This window comes from Plectropomus leopardus, chromosome 5, assembly GCF_026936395.1.
Source record: "Plectropomus leopardus strain MGB_pleo_1.0 chromosome 5, ASM2693639v1, whole genome shotgun sequence".
NCBI lineage: Eukaryota > Metazoa > Chordata > Actinopteri > Perciformes > Serranidae > Plectropomus > Plectropomus leopardus.
This window is the reverse complement of record NC_142180.1, coordinates 21,181,428-21,207,946: the sequence shown is the minus strand read 5'-3', so window position 1 is coordinate 21,207,946 and position 26,519 is coordinate 21,181,428. Positions and strand designations below refer to the sequence as shown.

At 35.6% G+C, this 26,519-nt stretch overlaps 1 protein-coding gene across 1 annotated transcript in view; it reads left to right on the top strand.

Moving 5' to 3' along the window:
- The window catches only part of ctbs (chitobiase, di-N-acetyl-), a 43,666-nt gene that overhangs the window by 16,158 nt on the left and 989 nt on the right, over positions 1-26,519 (top strand). The gene's annotated exons all lie outside the window — the stretch shown is intronic.

Sequence of the window (26,519 nt, the reverse complement as noted above, 5' to 3'; positions counted from 1 at the left end):
TTTGCAACATTCTATGCTATAGCGTGTCTCAATGCGCTATTTAATGCAGTTTTCAACTGTTTTTAGCTTTTTTTGGGACATGTCAATTTTTGACATTTTTGCCATACTATAGCCTTGCTCTTTGGGTCATTTTTTCAACATGCCATATTATGGTGTTTTTGTCCATTTTTGCGTCATTCTATGCTATAGCGTGTCTCAGCACGCTATTTAATGCAGTTTTCAACTGTTTTCAGCTGTTTTGGGAACATGTCAATTTTTGACATTTTTGCCATACTATAGCCTTGCTTTTTGTGTCATTTTTTCACCATGCCATATTATGGTGTTTTTGGCCGTTTTTGCAACATTCTATGCTATAGCGTGTCTCAGTGCGCTATTTAATGCAGTTTTCAACTGTTTTCAGCTGTTTTTGGAACATGTCAATTTTTGACATTTTTGCCATACTATAGCCTTGCCTTTTAGGTCATTTTTCCAACGTGCCATATTATGGTGTTTTTGGCCGTCTTTGCAACATTCTGTGCTGTAGCGTGTCTCTATGCGCTATTTAATGCAGTTTTCAATTGTTTTTAGCTTTTTTTGGGACATGTCAATTTTTGACATTTTGCCATACTATAGCCTTGCTTTTGTGTCATTTTTTCAACATGCCATATTATGGTGTTTTTGGCCGTTTTTGCAACATTCTATGCTATAGCGTGTTTCAGCTCGCTATTTAATGCGGTTTTCAATTGTTTTCAGCTGTTTTTGGGACATGTCAATTTTTGACATTTTTGCCATACTATAGCCTTGCTCTTTGGGTCATTTTTTCAACATGCCATATTATGGTGTTTTTGTCCATTTTGCAACATTCTATGCTATAGCGTGTCTCAATGCACGCTATTTAATGCAGTTTTCTACTTTTTTCAGCTGTTTTTGGAACATGTCAATTTTTGACATTTTTGCCATACTATAGCCTTGCTTTTTGGGTCATTTTTCCAACGTGCCATATTATGGTGTTTTTGGCCGTTTTTGCAACATTCTATGCTATAGCGTGTCTCAGTGCGCTATTTAATGCAGTTTTCAACTGTTTTCAGCTGTTTTTGGAACATGTCAATTTTTGACATTTTTGCCATACTATAGCCTTGCTTTTTGTGTCATTTTTTCAACATGCCATATTATGGTGTTTTTGGCCGTTTTTGCAACATTCTATGCTATAGCGTGTCTCAATGCGCTATTTAATGCAGTTTTCAACTGTTTTTAGCTATTTTTGGGACATGTCAATTTTTGACATTTTGCCATACTATAGCCTTGCTTCTTGGGTCATTTTTTCAACATGCCATATTATGGTGTTTTTGGCCGTTTTTGCAACATTCTATGCTATAGCGTGTTTCAGCGCGCTATTTAATGCGGTTTTCAATTGTTTTCAGCTGTTTTTGGAACATGTCAATTTTTGACATTTTTGCCATACTATAGCCTTGCTTTTTGTGTCATTTTTTCAACATGCCATATTATGGTGTTTTTGGCCGTTTGTGCATCATTCTATGCTATAGCGTGTCTCAATGCACTATTTAATGCAGTTTTCAACTGTTTTTAGCCATTTTTGGGACATGTCAATTTTTGACATTTTGCCATACTATAGCCTTGCTTTTTGTGTCATTTTTTCAACATGCCATATTATGGTGTTTTTGCTGTTTTTGCAACATTGCATGCTATAGCTTGTCTCAGCGTGCTATTTAATGAGGTTTTCAACTGTTTTCAGCTGTTTTTGGAACATGTCAATTTTTGACATTTTTGCCATACTATAGCCTTGCCTTTTAGGTCATTTTTTCAACATGCCATATTATGGTGTTTTTGGCCGTTTTTGCAACATTCTATGCTATAGCGTGTCTCAATGCGCTATTTAATGCAGTTTTCAACTGTTTTTAGCTATTTTTGGGACATGTCAATTTTTGACATTTTGCCATACTATAGCCTTGCTTCTTGGGTCATTTTTTCAACATGCCATATTATGGTGTTTTTGGCCGTTTTTGCTACATTCTATGCTATAGCGTGTCTCAGTGCGCCATTTAATACGATTTTCAATTGTTTTCAGCTATTTTTGGGACATGTCAATTTTTGACATTTTTGCCATACTATAGCCTTGCTTTTTGTGTCATTTTTTCAACATGCCATATTATGGTGTTTTTGGCCGTTTTTGCAACATTCTATGCTATAGCGTGTCTCAATGCGCTATTTAATGCAGTTTTCAACTGTTTTTAGCTATTTTTGGGACATGTCAATTTTTGACATTTTGCCATACTATAGCCTTGCTTCTTGGGTCATTTTTTCAACATGCCATATTATGGTGTTTTTGGCCGTTTTTGCAACATTCTATGCTATAGCGTGTCTCAGCGCACTATTTATTGCAGTTTTCAACTGTTTTCAGCTGTTTTTGGAATATGTCAATTTTTGACATTTTTTCCATACTATAGCCTTGCTTCTTGGGTCATTTTTTCAACATGCCATATTATGGTGTTTTTGGCCGTTTGTGCGTCATTCTATGCTATAGCATGTTTCAGCACGCTATTTAATGCAGTTTTCAACTGTTTTCAGCTGTTTTTGGAACATGTCAATTTTTGACATTTTTGCCATACTATAGCCTTGCCTTTTAGGTCATTTTTTCAACATGCCATATTATGGTGTTTTTGGCCGTTTTTGCAACATTCTATGGTATAGCGTGTTTCAGCGCGCTATTTAATGCGGTTTTCAATTGTTTTCAGCTGTTTTTGGAACATGTCAATTTTTGACTTTTTTGCCATACTATAGCCTTGCTTTTTGTGTCATTTTTTCAACATGCCATATTATGGTGTTTTTGGCCGTTTTTGCAACATTCTATGCTATAGCGTGTCTCAATGCGCTATTTAATGCAGTTTTCAACTGTTTTTAGCTATTTTTGGGACATGTCAATTTTTGACATTTTGCCATACTATAGCCTTGCTTCTTGGGTCATTTTTTCAACATGCCATATTATGGTGTTTTTGGCCGTTTTTGCAACATTCTATGCTATAGCGTGTTTCAGCGCGCTATTTAGTGCGGTTTTCAATTGTTTTCAGCTGTTTTTGGAACATGTCAATTTTTGACATTTTTGCCATACTATAGCCTTGCTTTTTGTGTCATTTTTTCAACATGCCATATTATGGTGTTTTTGGCCGTTTGTGCGTCATTCTATGCTATAGCATGTTTCAGCACGCTATTTAATGCAGTTTTCAACTGTTTTCAGCTGTTTTTGGAACATGTCAATTTTTGACATTTTTGCCATACTATAGCCTTGCTTTTTGTGTCATTTTTTCAACATGCCATATTATGGTGTTTTTGGACGTTTTTGCAACATTCTATGCTGTAGCGTGTCTCAATGCACTATTTAATGCAGTTTTCAACTGTTTTTAGCCATTTTTGGGACATGTCAATTTTTGACATTTTGCCATACTATAGCCTTGCTTTTTGTGTCATTTTTTCAACATGCCATATTATGGTGTTTTTGGCCGTTTTTGCAACATTGCATGATATAGCGTGTCTCAGCGTGCTATTTAATGAGGTTTTCAACTGTTTTCAGCTGTTTTTGGAACATGTCAATTTTTGACTTTTTTGCCATACTATAGCCTTGCTTTTTGTGTCATTTTTTCAACATGCCATATTATGGTGTTTTTGGCCGTTTTTGCAACATTCTATGCTATAGCGTGTTTCAGCGCGCTATTTAATGCGGTTTTCAATTGTTTTCAGCTGTTTTTGGAACATGTCAATTTTTGACTTTTTTGCCATACTATAGCCTTGCTTTTTGTGTCATTTTTTCAACATGCCATATTATGGTGTTTTTGGCCGTTTTTGCAACATTCTATGCTATAGCGTGTCTCAATGCGCTATTTAATGCAGTTTTCAACTGTTTTTAGCTATTTTTGGGACATGTCAATTTTTGACATTTTGCCATACTATAGCCTTGCTTCTTGGGTCATTTTTTCAACATGCCATATTATGGTGTTTTTGGCCGTTTTTGCTACATTCTATGCTATAGCGTGTCTCAGTGCGCCATTTAATACGATTTTCAATTGTTTTCAGCTATTTTTGGGACATGTCAATTTTTGACATTTTTGCCATACTATAGCCTTGCTTTTTGTGTCACTTTTTCAACATGCCATATTATGGTGTTTTTGGCCGTTTTTGCAACATTCTATGCTATAGCGTGTCTCAATGCGCTATTTAATGCAGTTTTCAACTGTTTTTAGCTATTTTTGGGACATGTCAATTTTTGACATTTTGCCATACTATAGCCTTGCTTCTTGGGTCATTTTTTCAACATGCCATATTATGGTGTTTTTGTCCGTTTTTGCGTCATTCTATGCTATAGCGTGTCTCAGCACGCTATTTAATGCAGTTTTCAACTGTTTTCAGCTGTTTTTTGAACATGTCAATTTTTGACATTTTTGCCATACTATGGCCTTGCTTTTTGGGTCATTTTTTCAACATTTCATATTTTGGTGTTTTTGGCCGTTTTTGCAACATTGTATGCTATAGCGTGTCTCAGTGCGCCATTTAATGCAGTTTTCAACTGTTTTCAGCTGTTTTTGGAACATGTCAATTTTTGACATTTTTGCCATACTATAGCCTTGCTCTTTGTGTCATTTTTTCAACATGCCATATTATGGTGTTTTTGGCCGTTTTTGCAACATTCTATGCTATAGCGTGTTTCAGCGCGCTATTTAATGCAGTTTTCAATTGTTTTCAGCTGTTTTTGGGACATGTCAATTTTTGACATTTTTCCATACTATAGCCTTGCTTTTTGAGTCATTTTTTCAACATGCCATATTATGGTGTTTTTCGCGTTTTTGCAACATTCTATGCTATAGCGTGTCTCAATGCGCTATTTAATGCAGTTTTCAACTGTTTTTAGCTATTTTTGGGACATGTCAATTTTTGACATTTTGCCATACTATAGCCTTGCTTCTTGGGTCATTTTTTCAACATGCCATATTATGGTGTTTTTGGCCGTCTTTGCAACATTCTGTGCTATAGCGTGTCTCAGCACGCTATTTAATGCAGTTTTCAACTGTTTTCAGCTGTTTTTGGGACATGTCAATTTTTGACATTTTTGCCATACTATAGCCTTGCTTTTTGTGTCATTTTTTCAACATGCCATATTATGGTGTTTTTGGCCGTCTTTGCAACATTCTATGCTGTAGCGTGTCTCCATGCGCTATTTAATGCAGTTTTCAACTGTTTTCAGCTGTTTTGGGAACATGTCAATTTTTGACATTTTTGCCATACTATAGCCTTGCTTTTTGTGTCATTTTTTCAACATGCCATATTATGGTGTTTTTGGCCGTTTTTGCAACATTCTATGCTGTAGCGTGTCTCAATGCACTATTTAATGCAGTTTTCAACTGTTTTTAGCCATTTTTGGGACATGTCAATTTTTGACATTTTGCCATACTATAGCCTTGCTTTTTGTGTCATTTTTTCAACATGCCATATTATGGTGTTTTTGGCCGTTTTTGCAACATTGCATGATATAGCGTGTCTCAGCGTGCTATTTAATGAGGTTTTCAACTGTTTTCAGCTGTTTTTGGAACATGTCAATTTTTGACTTTTTTGCCATACTATAGCCTTGCTTTTTGTGTCATTTTTTCAACATGCCATATTATGGTGTTTTTGGCCGTTTTTGCAACATTCTATGCTATAGCGTGTTTCAGCGCGCTATTTAATGCGGTTTTCAATTGTTTTCAGCTGTTTTTGGAACATGTCAATTTTTGACTTTTTTGCCATACTATAGCCTTGCTTTTTGTGTCATTTTTTCAACATGCCATATTATGGTGTTTTTGGCCGTTTTTGCAACATTCTATGCTATAGCGTGTCTCAATGCGCTATTTAATGCAGTTTTCAACTGTTTTTAGCTATTTTTGGGACATGTCAATTTTTGACATTTTGCCATACTATAGCCTTGCTTCTTGGGTCATTTTTTCAACATGCCATATTATGGTGTTTTTGGCCGTTTTTGCAACATTCTATGCTATAGCGTGTTTCAGCGCGCTATTTAGTGCGGTTTTCAACTGTTTTCAGCTGTTTTTGGGACATGTCAATTTTTGACATTTTTGCCATACTATAGCCTTGCTTTTTGTGTCATTTTTTCAACATGCCATATTATGGTGTTTTTGGCCGTTTGTGCGTCATTCTATGCCATAGCATGTTTCAGCACGCTATTTAATGCAGTTTTCAACTGTTTTCAGCTGTTTTTGGAACATGTCAATTTTTGACATTTTTGCCATACTATAGCCTTGCTTTTTGTGTCATTTTTTCAACATGCCATATTATGGTGTTTTTGGACGTTTTTGCAACATTCTATGCTGTAGCGTGTCTCAATGCACTATTTAATGCAGTTTTCAACTGTTTTTAGCCATTTTTGGGACATGTCAATTTTTGACATTTTGCCATACTATAGCCTTGCTTTTTGTGTCATTTTTTCAACATGCCATATTATGGTGTTTTTGGCCGTTTTTGCAACATTGCATGATATAGCGTGTCTCAGCGTGCTATTTAATGAGGTTTTCAACTGTTTTCAGCTGTTTTTGGAACATGTCAATTTTTGACTTTTTTGCCATACTATAGCCTTGCTTTTTGTGTCATTTTTTCAACATGCCATATTATGGTGTTTTTGGCCGTTTTTGCAACATTCTATGCTATAGCGTGTTTCAGCGCGCTATTTAATGCGGTTTTCAATTGTTTTCAGCTGTTTTTGGAACATGTCAATTTTTGACTTTTTTGCCATACTATAGCCTTGCTTTTTGTGTCATTTTTTCAACATGCCATATTATGGTGTTTTTGGCCGTTTTTGCAACATTCTATGCTATAGCGTGTCTCAATGCGCTATTTAATGCAGTTTTCAACTGTTTTTAGCTATTTTTGGGACATGTCAATTTTTGACATTTTGCCATACTATAGCCTTGCTTCTTGGGTCATTTTTTCAACATGCCATATTATGGTGTTTTTGGCCGTTTTTGCTACATTCTATGCTATAGCGTGTCTCAGTGCGCCATTTAATACGATTTTCAATTGTTTTCAGCTATTTTTGGGACATGTCAATTTTTGACATTTTTGCCATACTATAGCCTTGGTTTTTGTGTCACTTTTTCAACATGCCATATTATGGTGTTTTTGGCCGTTTTTGCAACATTCTATGCTATAGCGTGTCTCAATGCGCTATTTAATGCAGTTTTCAACTGTTTTTAGCTATTTTTGGGACATGTCAATTTTTGACATTTTGCCATACTATAGCCTTGCTTCTTGGGTCATTTTTTCAACATGCCATATTATGGTGTTTTTGTCCGTTTTTGCGTCATTCTATGCTATAGCGTGTCTCAGCACGCTATTTAATGCAGTTTTCAACTGTTTTCAGCAGTTTTTAGAACATGTTAATTTTTGACATTTTTGCCATACTATAGCCTTGCTTTTTGTGTCACTTTTTCAACATGCCATATTGTGGTGTTTTTGGCCATTTTTGCAACATTGTATGCTATAGCATGTCTCAGTGCGCTATTTAATGCGGTTTTCAACTGTTTTCAGCTGTTTTGGGAACATGTCAATTTTTGACATTTTTGCCATACTATAGCCTTGCTCTTTGTGTCATTTTTTCAACATGCCATATTATGGTGTTCTTGGCCGTTTTTGCAACATTGTATGCTGTAGCGTGTTTCAGCGCGCCATTTAATGCGGTTTTCAATTGTTTTCAGCCGTTTTTGGAACATGTCAATTTTTGACATTTTTGCCATACTATAGCCTTGCTTTTTGTGTCATTTTTTCAACATGCCATATTATGGTGTTTTTGGACGTTTTTGCAACATTCTATGCTGTAGCGTGTCTCAATGCACTATTTAATGCAGTTTTCAACTGTTTTTAGCCATTTTTGGGACATGTCAATTTTTGACATTTTGCCATACTATAGCCTTGCTTTTTGTGTCATTTTTTCAACATGCCATATTATGGTGTTTTTGCTGTTTTTGCAACATTGCATGCTATAGCGTGTCTCAGCGTGCTATTTAATGAGGTTTTCAACTGTTTTCAGCTGTTTTTGGAACATGTCAATTTTTGACATTTTTGCCATACTATAGCCTTGCCTTTTAGGTCATTTTTTCAACATGCCATATTATGGTGTTTTTGGCCGTTTTTGCAACATTCTATGCTATAGCGTGTCTCAATGCGCTATTTAATGCAGTTTTCAACTGTTTTCAGCTGTTTTTGGAACATGTCAATTTTTGACATTTTTGCCATACTATAGCCTTGCTTTTTGTGTCACTTTTTCAACATGCCATATTGTGGTGTTTTTGGCCATTTTTGCAACATTGTATGCTATAGCATGTCTCAGTGCGCTATTTAATGCGGTTTTCAACTGTTTTCAGCTGTTTTGGGAACATGTCAATTTTTGACATTTTTGCCATACTATAGCCTTGCTCTTTGTGTCATTTTTTCAACATGCCATATTATGGTGTTCTTGGCCGTTTTGCAACATTCTATGCTATAGCGTGTTTCAATGCCGCCATTTAATGCAGTTTTCAACTGTTTTCAGCTATTTTTGGAACATGTCAATTTTTGACATTTTGCCATACTATAGCCTTGCTTTTTGTGTCATTTTTTCAACATGCCATATTATGGTGTTTTTGGACGTTTTTGCAACATTCTATGCTGTAGCGTGTCTCAATGCACTATTTAATGCAGTTTTCAACTGTTTTTAGCCATTTTTGGGACATGTCAATTTTTGACATTTTGCCATACTATAGCCTTGCTTTTGTGTCATTTTTCAACATGCCATATTATGGTGTTTTTGGCCGTTTTGCAACATTCTATGCTATAGCGTGTCTCAATGCGCTATTTAATGCAGTTTTCAACTGTTTTCAGCTGTTTTTGGAACATGTCAATTTTTGACATTTTGCCATACTATAGCCTTGCTTTTTGTGTCATTTTTTCAACATGCCATATTATGGTGTTTTTGGCCGTCTTTGCAACATTCTATGCTATAGCGTGTCTCAATGCGCTATTTAATGCAGTTTTCAACTGTTTTCAGCTGTTTTTGGAACATGTCAATTTTTGACAATTTTGCCATACTATAGCCTTGCTTTTTGTGTCATTTTTCAACATGCCATATTATGGTGTTTTTGGCCGTTTTTGCAACATTCTATGCTATAGCGTGTCTCAATGCGCTATTTAATGCAGTTTTCAACTGTTTTCAGCTATTTTTGGAACATGTCAATTTTTGACATTTTGCCATACTATAGCCTTGGTTTTTGTGTCATTTTTTCAACATGCCATATTATGGTGTTTTGGGCCGTTTTTGCAACATCGTATGCTATAGCGTGTCTCCATGCGCTATTTAATGCAGTTTTCAACTGTTTTCAGCTGTTTTTGGAACATGTCAATTTTTGACATTTTTGCCATACTATAGCCTTGCTTTTTGTGTCATTTTTTCAACATGCCATATTATGGTGTTTTTGGCCGTTTTTGCAACATTGTATGCTATAGCGTGTCTCAGCACGCTATTTAATGCAGTTTTCAACTGTTTTCAGCTGTTTTTGGAACATGTCAATTTTTGACATTTTTGCCATACTATAGCCTTGCTTTTTGTGGCATTTTTTCAACATGCCATATTATGGTGTCTTTGGCCGTTTTTGCAACATTCTCTGCTATGCCATGTCTCAGCACACTGTTATATGTGGTTTTGTGCTGTTTTCAACTGTTTTTGGGACATGCCAATTTTTGACATTTTTGCCATACTATAGCCTTGCTCTTTGGGTCATTTTTTTTTAACATTCCATGTTATTATGTTTTTGATGCTATGAGACGTCTGATATCGGAGAAAATTCTTTCGAAAATATGAGAATTGCTATTTCTCTGATGAAAATACAACTGCAGTGTGATGAATGAAAAACATTTAATACATGAGCTCATGTGCAGAAGACATACAGTAGTTCTCTTTTGACAATGTGGCTTGGACTGACTTCTGCTTCTGGTGATCTTCTTTTACAACCACAAAGAACAGGATCTAAATAAACATTCCACCTGACAAATAATACAACAACACAATAAACATAGAAAACACAGTAACGGTTTAGGGCAAACAGATAACAAAACAGTGATAAAACAGCACCAGGTGGGAACATTTCAAAAGGACAGTCACTGCACCATAAAATTTCACAGAAAGGATGCACAGCTGCTATGATCACAGAAATCAAACATGCCTAAAAATCTCTCATGCTCAACACGCTATTTATTGCGGTTTTCAGCTTTTTTCAGCAGCTTTTTGGACATACCACTTTTTGACATTTTTGCCATACTAAAGCCGTGCTCCTTGGGTCATTTTTTCAACATGCCATATTATGGTGTTTTTGACCGTTTTTTCGACATTGTATGCTAAAGCCTGTCTCAGCATGTTATTTAATGCAGTTTTCACCAGTTTTCAGCTGTTTTTGGGACATGTCAATTTTTGACATTTTTGCCATACTATAGCCTTGCTTTTTGTGTCATTTTTTCAACATGCCATATTATGGTGTTTTTGGACGTCTTTGCAACATTCTATGCTATAGCGTGTCTCAGCACGCTATTTAATGCAGTTTTCAACTGTTTTCAGCTGTTTTTGGAACATGTCAATTTTTGACATTTTTGCCATACTATAGCCTTGCTTTTTGTGTCATTTTTTCAACATGCCATATTATGGTGTTTTTGTCCGTTTTTGCGTCATTCTATGCTATAGCATGTCTCAATGCACTATTTAATGCAGTTTTCAACTGTTTTTAGCCATTTTTTGGACATGTCAAATTTTGACATTTTGCCATACTATAGCCTTGCTTTTTGTGTCATTTTTTCAACATGCCATATTATGGTGTTTTTGGCCGTTTTTGCAACATTCTATGCTATAGCGTGTCTCAATGCGCTATTTAATGCAGTTTTCAACTGTTTTTAGCTATTTTTGGGACATGTCAATTTTTGACATTTTTGCCATACTATAGCCTTGCTTCTTGGGTCATTTTTTCAACATGCCATATTATGGTGTTTTTGTCCGTTTTTGCGTCATTCTATGCTATAGCGTGTCTCAGCACGCTATTTAATGCAGTTTTCAACTGTTTTCAGCTGTTTTTGGAACATGTCAATTTTTGACATTTTTGCCATACTATAGCCTTGCTTTTTGTGTCATTTTTTCAACATGCCATATTATGGTGTTTTTGTCCGTTTTTAGGTCATTCTATGCTATAGCGTGTCTCAGCACGCTATTTAATGCAGTTTTCAACTGTTTTCAGGTGTTTTTGGAACATGTCAATTTTTGACATTTTGCCATACTATAGCCTTGCTTTTTGGGTCATTTTTTCAACATGCCATATTATGGTGTTTTTGTCCGTTTTTAGGTCATTCTATGCTATAGCGTGTCTCAGCACGCTATTTAATGCAGTTTTCAACTGTTTTCAGGTGTTTTTGGAACATGTCAATTTTTGACATTTTGCCATACTATAGCCTTGCTTTTTGGGTCATTTTTTCAACGTGCCATATTATGGTGTTTTTGGCCGTTTTTGCAACATTCTATGCTATAGCGTGTTTCAGTGCGCTATTTAATGCAGTTTTCAACTGTTTTCAGCTGTTTTTGGAACATGTCAATTTTTGACATTTTGCCATACTATAGCCTTGCTCTTTGGGTCATTTTTTCAACATGCCATATTATGGTGTTTTGGGCCGTTTGTGCGTCATTCTATGCTATAGCATGTTTCAGCACGCTATTTAATGCAGTTTTCAACTGTTTTCAGCTGTTTTTGGAACATGTCAATTTTTGACATTTTGCCATACTATAGCCTTGCTTTTTGTGTCATTTTTTCAACATGCCATATTATGGTGTTTTTGGCTGTTTTTGCAACATTCTATGCTGTAGCGTGTCTCAATGCGCTATTTAATGCAGTTTTCAACTGTTTTTATCCATTTTTGGGACATGTCAATTTTTGACATTTTGCCATACTATAGCCTTGCTTTTTGTGTCATTTTTTCAACATGCCGTATTATGGTGTTTTTGGCTGTTTTTGCAACATTGCATGCTATAGCGTGTCTCAATGCGCTATTTAATGCAGTTTTCAACTGTTTTTAGCTATTTTTGGGACATGTCAATTTTTGACATTTTGCCATACTATAGCCTTGCTTTTTGGGTCATTTTTTCAACATGCCATATTATGGTGTTTTTGTCCGTTTTTAGGTCATTCTATGCTATAGCGTGTCTCAGTGCGCTATTTAATGCAGTTTTCAACTGTTTTCAGCTGTTTTTGGAACATGTCAATTTTTGACATTTTTGCCATACTATAGCCTTGCTTTTTGTGTCATTTTTTCAACATGCCATATTATGGTGTTTTTGGCCGTTTTTGCAACATTCTATGCTATAGCGTGTTTCAGCGCGCTATTTAATGCAGTTTTCAATTGTTTTCAGCTGTTTTTGGAACATGTCAATTTTTTTTACATTTTTGCCATACTATAGCCTTGCCTTTTAGGTCATTTTTTCAACATGCCATATTATGGTGTTTTTGGCCGTTTTTGCAACATTGTATGCTATAGTGTATCTCAGCGCGCTTTTTAATGCGGTTGTCAACTGTTTTCAGCTGTTTTTGGAACATGTCAATTTTTGACATTTTTGCCATACTATAGCCTTGCCTTTTAGGTCATTTTTTCAACATGCCATAATATGGTGTTTTTAGCCATTTTTGCAGCAGTCTATGCTATAGCGTGTTTCAGCGCGCTATTTAATGAGGTTTTCAACTGTTTTCAGCTGTTTTTGGAACATGTCAATTTTTGACATTTTGCCATACTATAGCCTTGCTTTTTGTGTCATTTTTTCAACATGCCATATTATGGTGTTTTTGGCTGTTTTTGCAACATTGCATGCTATAGCGTGTCTCAGCGTGCTATTTAATGAGGTTTTCAACTGTTTTCAGCTGTTTTTGGAACATGTCAATTTTTGACATTTTTGCCATACTATAGCCTTGCTTTTTGTGTCATTTTTTCAACATGCCATATTATGGTGTTTTTGGCTGTTTTTGCAACATTCTATGCTATAGCGTGTCTCAGCACGCTATTTAATGCAGTTTTCAACTGTTTTCAGCTGTTTTTGGAACATGTCAATTTTTGACATTTTTGCCATACTATAGCCTTGCTTTTTGTGTCATTTTTTCAACATGCCATATTATGGTGTTTTTGTCCGTTTTTGCGTCATTCTATGCTATAGCATGTCTCAATGCACTATTTAATGCAGTTTTCAACTGTTTTTAGCCATTTTTGGGACATGTCAAATTTTGACATTTTGCCATACTATAGCCTTGCTTTTTGTGTCATTTTTTCAACATGCCATATTATGGTGTTTTTGGCCGTTTTTGCAACATTGCATGATATAGCGTGTCTCAGCGTGCTATTTAATGAGGTTTTCAACTGTTTTCAGCTGTTTTTGGAACATGTCAATTTTTGACATTTTTGCCATACTATAGCCTTGCTTTTTGTGTCATTTTTTCAACATGCCATATTATGGTGTTTTTGGCCGTTTTTGCAACATTCTATGCTATAGCGTGTCTCAATGCGCTATTTAATGCAGTTTTCAACTGTTTTTAGCTATTTTTGGGACATGTCAATTTTTGACATTTTTGCCATACTATAGCCTTGCTTTTTGTGTCATTTTTTCAACATGCCATATTATGGTGTTTTTGTCCGTTTTTAGGTCATTCTATGCTATAGCGTGTCTCAGCACGCTATTTAATGCAGTTTTCAACTGTTTTCAGGTGTTTTTGGAACATGTCAATTTTTGACATTTTGCCATACTATAGCCTTGCTTTTTGGGTCATTTTTTCAACGTGCCATATTATGGTGTTTTTGGCCGTTTTTGCAACATTCTATGCTATAGCGTGTTTCAGTGCGCTATTTAATGCAGTTTTCAACTGTTTTCAGCTGTTTTTGGAACATGTCAATTTTTGACATTTTGCCATACTATAGCCTTGCTTTTTGGGTCATTTTTTCAACGTGCCATATTATGGTGTTTTTGGCCGTTTTTGCAACATTCTATGCTATAGCGTGTTTCAGTGCGCTGTTTAATGCAGTTTTCAACTGTTTTCAGCTGTTTTTGGAACATGTCAATTTTTGACATTTTTGCCATACTATAGCCTTGCTTTTTGTGTCATTTTTTCAACATGCCATATTATGGTGTTTTTGTCCGTTTTTGCGTCATTCTATGCTATAGCGTGTCTCAGCACGCTATTTAATGCAGTTTTCAACTGTTTTCAGCTGTTTTTGGAACATGTCAATTTTTGACATTTTTGCCATACTATAGCCTTGCTTTTTGGGTCATTTTTTCAACATGCCATATTATGGTGTTTTTGTCCGTTTTTAGGTCATTCTATGCTATAGCGTGTCTCAGCACGCTATTTAATACAGTTTTCAACTGTTTTCAGGTGTTTTTGGAACATGTCAATTTTTGACATTTTTGCCATACTATAGCCTTGCTTTTTGTGTCATTTTTTCAACATGCCATATTATGGTGTTTTTGGCCGTCTTTGCAACATTCTATGCTATAGCGTGTCTCAATGCGCTATTTAATGCAGTTTTCAACTGTTTTCAGGTGTTTTTGGGACATGTCAATTTTTGACATTTTGCCATACTATAGCCTTGCTCTTTGGGTCATTTTTTCAACATGCCATATTATGGTGTTTTGGGCCGTTTGTGCGTCATTCTATGCTATAGCATGTTTCAGCACGCTATTTAATGCAGTTTTCAACTGTTTTTAGCTATTTTTGGGACATGTCAATTTTTGACATTTTTGCCATACTATAGCCTTGCTTCTTGGGTCATTTTTTCAACATGCCATATTATGGTGTTTTTGGCCGTCTTTGCAACATTCTATGCTATAGCGTGTCTCAGCACGCTATTTAATGCAGTTTTCAACTGTTTTCAGCTGTTTTTGGAACATGTCAATTTTTGACATTTTTGCCATACTATAGCCTTGCTTTTTGTGTCATTTTTCAACATGCCATATTATGGTGTTTTTGTCCGTTTTTAGGTCATTCTATGCTATAGCGTGTCTCAGCACGCTATTTAATGCAGTTTTCAACTGTTTTCAGGTGTTTTTGGAACATGTCAATTTTTGACATTTTGCCATACTATAGCCTTGCTTTTTGGGTCATTTTTTCAACATGCCATATTATGGTGTTTTTGTCCGTTTTTAGGTCATTCTATGCTATAGCGTGTCTCAGCACGCTATTTAATGCAGTTTTCAACTGTTTTCAGGTGTTTTTGGAACATGTCAATTTTTGACATTTTGCCATACTATAGCCTTGCTTTTTGGGTCATTTTTTCAACGTGCCATATTATGATGTTTTTGGCCGTTTTTGCAACATTCTATGCTATAGCGTGTTTCAGTGCGCTATTTAATGCAGTTTTCAACTGTTTTCAGCTGTTTTTGGAACATGTCAATTTTTGACATTTTTGCCATACTATAGCCTTGCTTTTTGTGTCATTTTTTCAACATGCCATATTATGGTGTTTTTGGCTGTTTTTGCAACATTGCATGCTATAGCGTGTCTCAGCGTGCTATTTAATGAGGTTTTCAACTGTTTTCAGCTGTTTTTGGAACATGTCAATTTTTGACATTTTTGCCATACTATAGCCTTGCTTTTTGTGTCATTTTTTCAACATGCCATATTATGGTGTTTTTGGCCGTTTTTGCAACATTCTATGCTATAGCGTGTCTCAATGCGCTATTTAATGCAGTTTTCAACTGTTTTTAGCTATTTTTGGGACATGTCAATTTTTGACATTTTGCCATACTATAGCCTTGCTTCTTGGGTCATTTTTTCAACATGCCATATTATGGTGTTTTTGTCCGTTTTTGCAACATTCTATGCTATAGCGTGTCTCAATGCGCTATTTAATGCAGTTTTCAACTGTTTTCAGCTGTTTTTGGAACATGTCAATTTTTGACATTTTGCCATACTATAGCCTTGCTTTTTGGGTCATTTTTTCAACATGCCATATTATGGTGTTTTTGTCCGTTTTTAGGTCATTCTATGCTATAGCGTGTCTCAGCACGCTATTTAATACAGTTTTCAACTGTTTTCAGGTGTTTTTGGAACATGTCAATTTTTGACATTTTTGCCATACTATTGCCTTGCTTTTTGTGTCATTTTTTCAACATGCCATATTATGGTGTTTTTGGCCGTCTTTGCAACATTCTATGCTATAGCGTGTCTCAATGCGCTATTTAATGCAGTTTTCAACTGTTTTCAGCTGTTTTTGGGACATGTCAATTTTTGACATTTTGCCATACTATAGCCTTGCTTTTTGTGTCATTTTTTCAACATGCCATATTATGGTGTTTTTGTCCGTTTTTAGGTCATTCTATGCTATAGCGTGTCTCAGCACGCTATTTAATGCAGTTTTCAACTGTTTTCAGGTGTTTTTGGAACATGTCAATTTTTGACATTTTGCCATACTATAGCCTTGCTTTTTGTGTCATTTTTTCAACATGCCATATTATGGTGTTTTTGTCCGTTTTTAGGTCATTCTATGCTATAGCGTGTCTCAGCACGCTATTTAATGCAGTTTTCAACTGTTTTCAGGTGTTTTTGGAACATGTCAATTTTTGACATTTTGCCATACTATAGCCTTGCTTTTTGGGTCATTTTTTCAACGTGCCATATTATGGTGTTTTTGGCCGTTTTTGCAACATTCTATGCTATAGCGTGTTTCAGTGCGCTATTTAATGCAGTTTTCAACTGTTTTCAGCTGTTTTTGGAACATGTCAATTTTTGACATTTTTGCCATACTATAGCCTTGCTTTTTGTGTCATTTTTTCAACATGCCATATTATGGTGTTTTTGGCTGTTTTTGCAACATTGCATGCTATAGCGTGTCTCAGCGTGCTATTTAATGAGGTTTTCAACTGTTTTCAGCTGTTTTTGGAACATGTCAATTTTTGACATTTTTGCCATACTATAGCCTTGCTTTTTGTGTCATTTTTTCAACATGCCATATTATGGTGTTTTTGGCCGTTTTTGCAACATTCTATGCTATAGCGTGTCTCAATGCGCTATTTAATGCAGTTTTCAACTGTTTTTAGCTATTTTTGGGACATGTCAATTTTTGACATTTTGCCATACTATAGCCTTGCTTCTTGGGTCATTTTTTCAACATGCCATATTATGGTGTTTTTGTCCGTTTTTGCGTCATTCTATGCTATAGCGTGTCTCAGCACGCTATTTAATGCAGTTTTCAACTGTTTTCAGCTGTTTTTGGAACATGTCAATTTTTGACATTTTTGCCATACTATAGCCTTGCTTTTTGGGTCATTTTTTCAACATGCCATATTATGGTGTTTTTGTCCGTTTTTAGGTCATTCTATGCTATAGCGTGTCTCAGTGCGCTATTTAATGCAGTTTTCAACTGTTTTCAGCTGTTTTTGGAACATGTCAATTTTTGACATTTTTGCCATACTATAGCCTTGCTTTTTGTGTCATTTTTTCAACGTGCCATATTATGGTGTTTTTGGCCGTTTTTGCAACATTCTATGTTATAGCGTGTTTCAGCGCGCTATTTAATGCAGTTTTCAATTGTTTTCAGCTGTTTTTGGAACATGTCAATTTTTTTTACATTGTTGCCATACTATAGCCTTGCCTTTTAGGTCATTTTTTCAACATGCCATATGATGGTGTTTTTGGCCGTTTTTGCAACATTGTATGCTATAGTGTATCTCAGCGCGCTTTTTAATGCGGTTGTCAACTGTTTTCAGCTGTTTTTGGAACATGTCAATTTTTGACATTTTTGCCATACTATAGCCTTGCCTTTTAGGTCATTTTTTCAACATGCCATAATATGGTGTTTTTAGCCATTTTTGCAGCAGTCTATGCTATAGCGTGTTTCAGCGCGCTATTTAATGAGGTTTTCAACTGTTTTCAGCTGTTTTTGGAACATGTCAATTTTTGACATTTTTGCCATACTATAGCCTTGCCTTTTAGGTCATTTTTTCAACATGCCATATTATGGTGTTTTTGGCTGTTTTTGCAACATTGCATGCTATAGCGTGTCTCAGCGTGCTATTTAATGAGGTTTTCAACTGTTTTTAGCCATTTTTGGGACATGTCAATTTTTGACATTTTGCCATACTATAGCCTTGCTTTTTGTGTCATTTTTTCAACATGCCATATTATGGTGTTTTTGGCTGTTTTTGCAACATTGCATGCTATAGCTTGTCTCAGCGTGCTATTTAATGAGGTTTTCAACTGTTTTCAGCTGTTTTTGGAACATGTCAATTTTTGACATTTTTGCCATACTATAGCCTTGCTTTTTGTGTCATTTTTTCAACATGCCATATTATGGTGTTTTTGGCCGTTTTTGCAACATTCTATGCTATAGCGTGTCTCAGCACGCTATTTAATGCAGTTTTCAACTGTTTTCAGCTGTTTTTGGAACATGTCAATTTTTGACATTTTTGCCATACTATAGCCTTGCTTTTTGTGTCATTTTTTCAACATGCCATATTATGGTGTTTTGTCCGTTTTTAGGTCATTCTATGCTATAGCGTGTCTCAGCACGCTATTTAATGCAGTTTTCAACTGTTTTCAGGTGTTTTTGGAACATGTCAATTTTTGACATTTTGCCATACTATAGCCTTGCTTTTTGGGTCATTTTTTCAACATGCCATATTATGGTGTTTTTGTCCGTTTTTAGGTCATTCTATGCTATAGCGTGTCTCAGCACGCTATTTAATGCAGTTTTCAACTTTTTTTAGCTATTTTTGGGACATGTCAATTTTTGACATTTTGCCATACTATAGCCTTGCTCTTTGGGTCATTTTTTCAACATGCCATATTATGGTGTTTTTGGCCGTCTTTGCAACATTCTATGCTATAGCGTGTCTCAATGCACTATTTAATGCAGTTTTCAACTTTTTTTAGCTATATTTGGGACATGTCAATTTTTGACATTTTGCCATACTATAGCCTTGCTCTTTGGGTCATTTTTTCAACATGCCATATTATTGTGTTTTGGGCCGTTTGTGCGTCATTCTATGCTATAGCATGTTTCAGCACGCTATTTAATGCAGTTTTCAACTGTTTTCAGCTGTTTTTGGAACATGTCAATTTTTGACATTTTTGCCATACTATAGCCTTGCTTTTTGGGTCATTTTTTCAACATGCCATATTATGGTGTTTTTGGCCGTTTTTGCGTCATTCTATGCTGTAGCGTGTCTCAATGCGCTATTTAATGCAGTTTTCAACTGTTTTTAGCTATTTTTGGGACATGTCAATTTTTGACATTTTGCCATACTATAGCCTTGCTCTTTGGGTCATTTTTTCAACATGCCATATTATGGTGTTTTTGGCCGTCTTTGCAACATTCTATGCTGTAGCGTGTCTCCATGCGCTATTTAATGCAGTTTTCAATTGTTTTTAGCTTTTTTTGGGACATGTCAATTTTTGACATTTTTGCCATACTATAGCCTTGCCTTTTAGGTCATTTTTTCAACATGCCATATTATGGTGTTTTTGGCCGTTTTTGCAACATTCTATGCTATAGCGTGTTTCAGCGCGCTATTTAATGCGGTTTTCAACTGTTTTCAGCTGTTTTTGGAACATGTCAATTTTTGACATTTTTGCCATACTATAGCCTTGCTTTTTGTGTCATTTTTTCAACATGCCATATTATGGTGTTTTTGGCCGTTTTTGCAACATTCTATGCTATAGCGTGTTTCAGCGCGCTATTTAATGCGGTTTTCAATTGTTTTCAGCTGTTTTTGGAACATGTCAATTTTTGACATTTTTGCCATACTATAGCCTTGCCTTTTAGGTCATTTTTTCAACATGCCATATTATGGTGTTTTTGGCCGTCTTTGCAACATTCTATGCTGTAGCGTGTCTCCATGCGCTATTTAATGCAGTTTTCAATTGTTTTTAGCTTTTTTTGGGACATGTCAATTTTTGACATTTTTGCCATACTATAGCCTTGCTTTTGTGTCATTTTTTCAACATGCCATATTATGGTGTTTTTGGCCGTTTTTGCAACATTCTATGCTATAGCGTGTTTCAGCGCGCTATTTAATGCGGTTTTCAACTGTTTTCAGCTGTTTTTGGAACATGTCAATTTTTGACATTTTGCCATACTATAGCCTTGCCTTTTTAGGTCATTTTTCAACATGCCATATTATGGTGTTTTTGGCCGTTTTGCAACATTGTATGCTATAGTGTATCTCAGCGCGCTTTTTAATGCGGTTTTCAACTGTTTTCAGCTATTTTTGGAACATGTCAATTTTTGACATTTTTGCCATACTATAGCCTTGCTTTTTGGGTCATTTTTTCAACATGCCATATTATGGTGTTTTTAGCCGTTTTTGCGTCATTCTATGCTGTAGCGTGTCTCAATGCGCTATTTAATGCAGTTTTCAACTGTTTTTAGCTATTTTTGGGACATGTCAATTTTTGACATTTTGCCATACTATAGCCTTGCTTTTTGTGTCATTTTTTCAACATGCCATATTATGGTGTTTTTGGCCGTTTTTGCAACATTCTATGCTATAGCGTGTTTCAGCGCGCTATTTAATGCGGTTTTCAACTGTTTTCAGCTGTTTTTGGAACATGTCAATTTTTGACATTTTTGCCATACTATAGCCTTGCTTTTTGTGTCATTTTTTCAACATGCCATATTATGGTGTTTTTGGCCGTTTTTGCAACATTCTATGCTATAGCGTGTTTCAGCGCGCTATTTAATGCGGTTTTCAATTGTTTTCAGCTGTTTTTGGAACATGTCAATTTTTGACATTTTTGCCATACTATAGCCTTGCCTTTTAGGTCATTTTTTCAACATGCCATATTATGGTGTTTTTGGCCGTCTTTGCAACATTCTATGCTGTAGCGTGTCTCCATGCGCTATTTAATGCAGTTTTCAATTGTTTTTAGCTTTTTTTGGGACATGTCAATTTTTGACATTTTTGCCATACTATAGCCTTGCTTTTGTGTCATTTTTTCAACATGCCATATTATGGTGTTTTTGGCCGTTTTTGCAACATTCTATGCTATAGCGTGTTTCAGCGCGCTATTTAATGCGGTTTTCAACTGTTTTCAGCTGTTTTTGGAACATGTCAATTTTTGACATTTTTGCCATACTATAGCCTTGCCTTTTAGGTCATTTTTTCAACATGCCATATTATGGTGTTTTTGGCCGTTTTTGCAACATTGTATGCTATAGTGTATCTCAGCGCGCTTTTTAATGCGGTTTTCAACTGTTTTCAGCTATTTTTGGAACATGTCAATTTTTGACATTTTTGCCATACTATAGCCTTGCTTTTTGGGTCATTTTTTCAACATGCCATATTATGGTGTTTTTGGCCGTTTTTGCAACATTCTATGCTGTAGCGTGTCTCAATGCGCTATTTAATGCAGTTTTCAACTGTTTTTAGCTATTTTTGGGACATGTCAATTTTTGACATTTTGCCATACTATAGCCTTGCTCTTTGGGTCATTTTTTCAACATGCCATATTATGGTGTTTTTGGCCGTCTTTGCAACATTCTATGCTGTAGCGTGTCTCCATGCGCTATTTAATGCAGTTTTCAATTGTTTTTAGCTTTTTTTGGGACATGTCAATTTTTGACATTTTTGCCATACTATAGCCTTGCCTTTTAGGTCATTTTTTCAACATGCCATATTATGGTGTTTTTGGCCGTTTTTGCAACATTCTATGCTATAGCGTGTTTCAGCGCGCTATTTAATGCGGTTTTCAACTGTTTTCAGCTGTTTTTGGAACATGTCAATTTTTGACATTTTTGCCATACTATAGCCTTGCTTTTTGTGTCATTTTTTCAACATGCCATATTATGGTGTTTTTGGCCGTTTTTGCAACATTCTATGCTATAGCGTGTTTCAGCGCGCTATTTAATGCGGTTTTCAATTGTTTTCAGCTGTTTTTGGAACATGTCAATTTTTGACATTTTTGCCATACTATAGCCTTGCTTTTTGTGTCATTTTTTCAACATGCCATATTATGGTGTTTTTGGCCGTTTTTGCAACATTGCATGCTATAGCGTGTCTCAGCGCGCTATTTAATGAGGTTTTCAACTGTTTTCAGCTGTTTTTGGAACATGTCAATTTTTGACATTTTTGCCATACTATAGCCTTGCCTTTTAGGTCATTTTTTCAACATGCCATATTATGGTGTTTTTGGCCGTCTTTGCAACATTCTATGCTGTAGCGTGTCTCCATGCGCTATTTAATGCAGTTTTCAATTGTTTTTAGCTTTTTTTGGGACATGTCAATTTTTGACATTTTTGCCATACTATAGCCTTGCCTTTTAGGTCATTTTTTCAACAAGCCATATTATGGTGTTTTTGGCCGTTTTTGCAACATTCTATGCTATAGCGTGTTTCAGCGCGCTATTTAATGCGGTTTTCAACTGTTTTCAGCTGTTTTTGGAACATGTCAATTTTTGACATTTTTGCCATACTATAGCCTTGCTTTTTGTGTCATTTTTTCAACATGCCATATTATGGTGTTTTTGGCCGTTTTTGCAACATTCTATGCTATAGCGTGTTTCAGCGCGCTATTTAATGCGGTTTTCAATTGTTTTCAGCTGTTTTTGGAACATGTCAATTTTTGACATTTTTGCCATACTATAGCCTTGCTTTTTGTGTCATTTTTTCAACATGCCATATTATGGTGTTTTTGGCCGTTTTTGCAACATTGCATGCTATAGCGTGTCTCAGCGCGCTATTTAATGAGGTTTTCAACTGTTTTCAGCTGTTTTTGGAACATGTCAATTTTTGACATTTTTGCCATACTATAGCCTTGCCTTTTAGGTCATTTTTTCAACATGCCATATTATGGTGTTTTTGGCCGTTTTTGCAACATTGTATGCTATAGTGTATCTCAGCGCGCTTTTTAATGCGGTTGTCAACTGTTTTCAGCTGTTTTTGGAACATGTCAATTTTTGACATTTTTGCCATACTATAGCCTTGCCTTTTAGGTCATTTTTTCAACATGCCATATTATGGTGTTTTTGGCCGTTTTTGCAACATTGTATGCTATAGTGTATCTCAGCACGCTATTTAATGCGGTTGTCAACTGTTTTCAGCTGTTTTTGGAACATGTCAATTTTTGACATTTTTGCCATACTATAGCCTTGCCTTTTAATTCATTTTTTCAACATGCCATAATATGGTGTTTTTAGCCATTTTTGCAGCAGTCTATGCTATAGCGTGTTTCAGCGCGCTATTTAATGAGGTTTTCAACTGTTTTCAGCTGTTTTTGGAACATGTCAATTTTTGACATTTTTGCCATACTATAGCCTTGCCTTTTAGGTCATTTTTTCAACATGCCATATTATGGTGTTTTTGGCCGTTTTTGCAACATTCTATGCTGTAGCGTGTCTCAATGTGCTATTTAATGCGGTTTTGAACTGTTTTCAGCTGTTTTTGGAACATGTCAATTTTTGACATTTTTGCCATACTATAGCCTTGCTTTTTGTGTCATTTTTTCAACATGCCATATTATGGTGTTTTTGCCCGTTTTTAGGTCATTCTATGCTATAGCGTGTCTCAGCACGCTATTTAATGCAGTTTTCAACTGTTTTCAGGTGTTTTTGGAACATGTCAATTTTTAACATTTTTGCCATACTATAGCCTTGCTTTTTGTGTCATTTTTTCAACATGCTATATTATGGTGTTTTTGGCTGTTTTTGCAGCAGTCAATGCTATAGCGTGTCTCAGCATGCTATTTAATGAGGTTTTCAACTGTTTTCAGGTGTTTTTGGAACATGTCAGTTTTTGACATTTTTGCCATACTATAGCCTTGCCTTTTAAGTCATTTTTTCAACATGCCATATTATGGTGTTTTTGGCCGTTTTTGCAACATTCTATGCTATAGCGTGTTTCAGTGCGCTATTTAATGCAGTTTTCAATTGTTTTCAGCTGTTTTTGGAACATGTCAATTTTTGACATTTTTGCCATACTATAGCCTTGCCTTTTAGGTCATTTTTTCAACATGCCATATTATGGTGTTTTTGGCCGTTTTTGCAACATTGTATGCTATAGTGTATCTCAGCGCGCTTTTTAATGCGGTTGTCAACTGTTTTCAGCTGTTTTTGGAACATGTCAATTTTTGACATTTTTGCCATACTATAGCCTTGCCTTTTAGGTCATTTTTTCAACATGCCATAATATGGTGTTTTTAGCCATTTTTGCAGCAGTCTATGCTATAGCGTGTTTCAGCGCGCTATTTAATGAGGTTTTCAACTGTTTTCAGCTGTTTTTGGAACATGTCAATTTTTGACATTTTTGCCATACTATAGCCTTGCCTTTTAGGTCATTTTTTCAACATGCCATAATATGGTGTTTTTAGCCATTTTTGCAGCAGTCTATGCTATAGCGTGTTTCAGCGCGCTATTTAATGAGGTTTTCAACTGTTTTCAGCTGTTTTTGGAACATGTCAATTTTTGACATTTTTGCCATACTATAGCCTTGCCTTTTAGGTCATTTTTTCAACATGCCATATTATGGTGTTTTTGGCCGTTTTTGCAACATTCTATGCTGTAGCGTGTCTCAATGTGCTATTTAATGCAGTTTTCAACTGTTTTTAGCCATTTTTGGGACATGTCAATTTTTGACATTTTTCCCATACTATAGCCTTGCTTTTTGAGTCATTTTTTCAACATGCCATATTATGGTGTTTTTGGCCATTTTTGCAACATTCTATGCTGTAGCGTGTCTCAATGCGCTATTTAATGCGGTTTTGAACTGTTTTCAGCTGTTTTTGGAACATGTCAATTTTTGACATTTTTGCCATACTATAGCCTTGCTTTTTGTGTCATTTTTTCAACATGCCATATTATGGTGTTTTTGGCCGTTTTTGCAACATTCTATGCTATAGCGTGTTTCAGCGCGCTATTTAATGCAGTTTTCAATTGTTTTCAGCTGTTTTTGGAACATGTCAATTTTTTTTACATTTTTGCCATACTATAGCCTTGCCTTTTAGGTCATTTTTTCAACATGCCATATTATGGTGTTTTTGGCCGTTTTTGCAACATTGCATGCTATAGCGTGTCTCAGCGCGCTATTTAATGAGGTTTTCAACTGTTTTCAGGTGTTTTTGGAACATGTCAATTTTTAACATTTTTGCCATACTATAGCCTTGCTTTTTGTGTCATTTTTTCAACATGCCATATTATGGTGTTTTTGGCCGTTTTTGCAACATTGTATGCTATAGCGTGTTTCAGCGCGCTATTTAATGCAGTTTTCAATTGTTTTCAGCTGTTTTTGGAACATGTCAATTTTTTTTACATTTTTGCCATACTATAGCCTTGCCTTTTAGGTCATTTTTTCAACAAGCCATATTATGGTGTTTTTGGCCGTTTTTGCAACATTGCATGCTATAGCGTGTCTCAGCGCGCTATTTAATGAGGTTTTCAACTGTTTTCAGCTGTTTTTGGAACATGTCAATTTTTGACATTTTTGCCATACTATAGCCTTGCCTTTTAGGTCATTTTTTCAACATGCCATATTATGGTGTTTTTGGCCGTTTTTGCAACATTCTATGCTATAGCGTGTTTCAGCGCGCTATTTAATGCGGTTTTCATTTGTTTTCAGCTGTTTTTGGAACATGTCAATTTTTGACATTTTTGCCATACTATAGCCTTGCCTTTTAGGTCATTTTTTCAACATGCCATATTATGGTGTTTTTGGCCGTTTTTGCAACATTCTATGCTATAGCGTGTTTCAGCGCGCTATTTAATGCGGTTTTCAATTGTTTTCAGCTGTTTTTGGAACATGTCAATTTTTGACATTTTTGCCATACTATAGCCTTGCTTTTTGTGTCATTTTTTCAACATGCCATATTATGGTGTTTTTGGCCGTTTTTGCAACATTGCATGCTATAGCGTGTCTCAGCGCGCTATTTAATGCAGTTTTCAACTGTTTTCAGCTGTTTTTGGAACATGTCAATTTTTGACATTTTTGCCATACTATTGCCTTGCCTTTTAGGTCATTTTTTTCAACATGCCATATTATGGTGTTTTTGGCCGTTTTTGCAGCTTTCTATGCTATAGCGTGTCTCAGCACGCAATTTAATGCGGTTTTCAGCTGTTTTCAGCTGTTTTTGGAACATGTCATCTTTTCAGATTTTCGCCCTACTATAGCTTTGCTTTTTGTGTCAGTTTTTTAAAAATGCCATATTTTGGTGTTTTTTGCTTTTTTGGAACATGTCGTTTTTTGACAGTGTTGCCATACTATAGGTTTGCTTGTTGGGAAATGTTTTCAATTTTTGCAACATTCTATGCTATGACACACTGTTTTATGTGGTTTTCAGCTAGTTCAGCTGTTTTTGGGACATGCTAATTTTTACATTTTGACCATACTATAGCCTTGCTTTTTGGGTAATTTTTTCAACATCCCATATTATGGTGTCTTCGGCCATTTTTTTCTACATTCTTCTGTATTGTGTCTTTCAGCACACTATTTTATATGGTTTTCAGCTGTTTTTCATA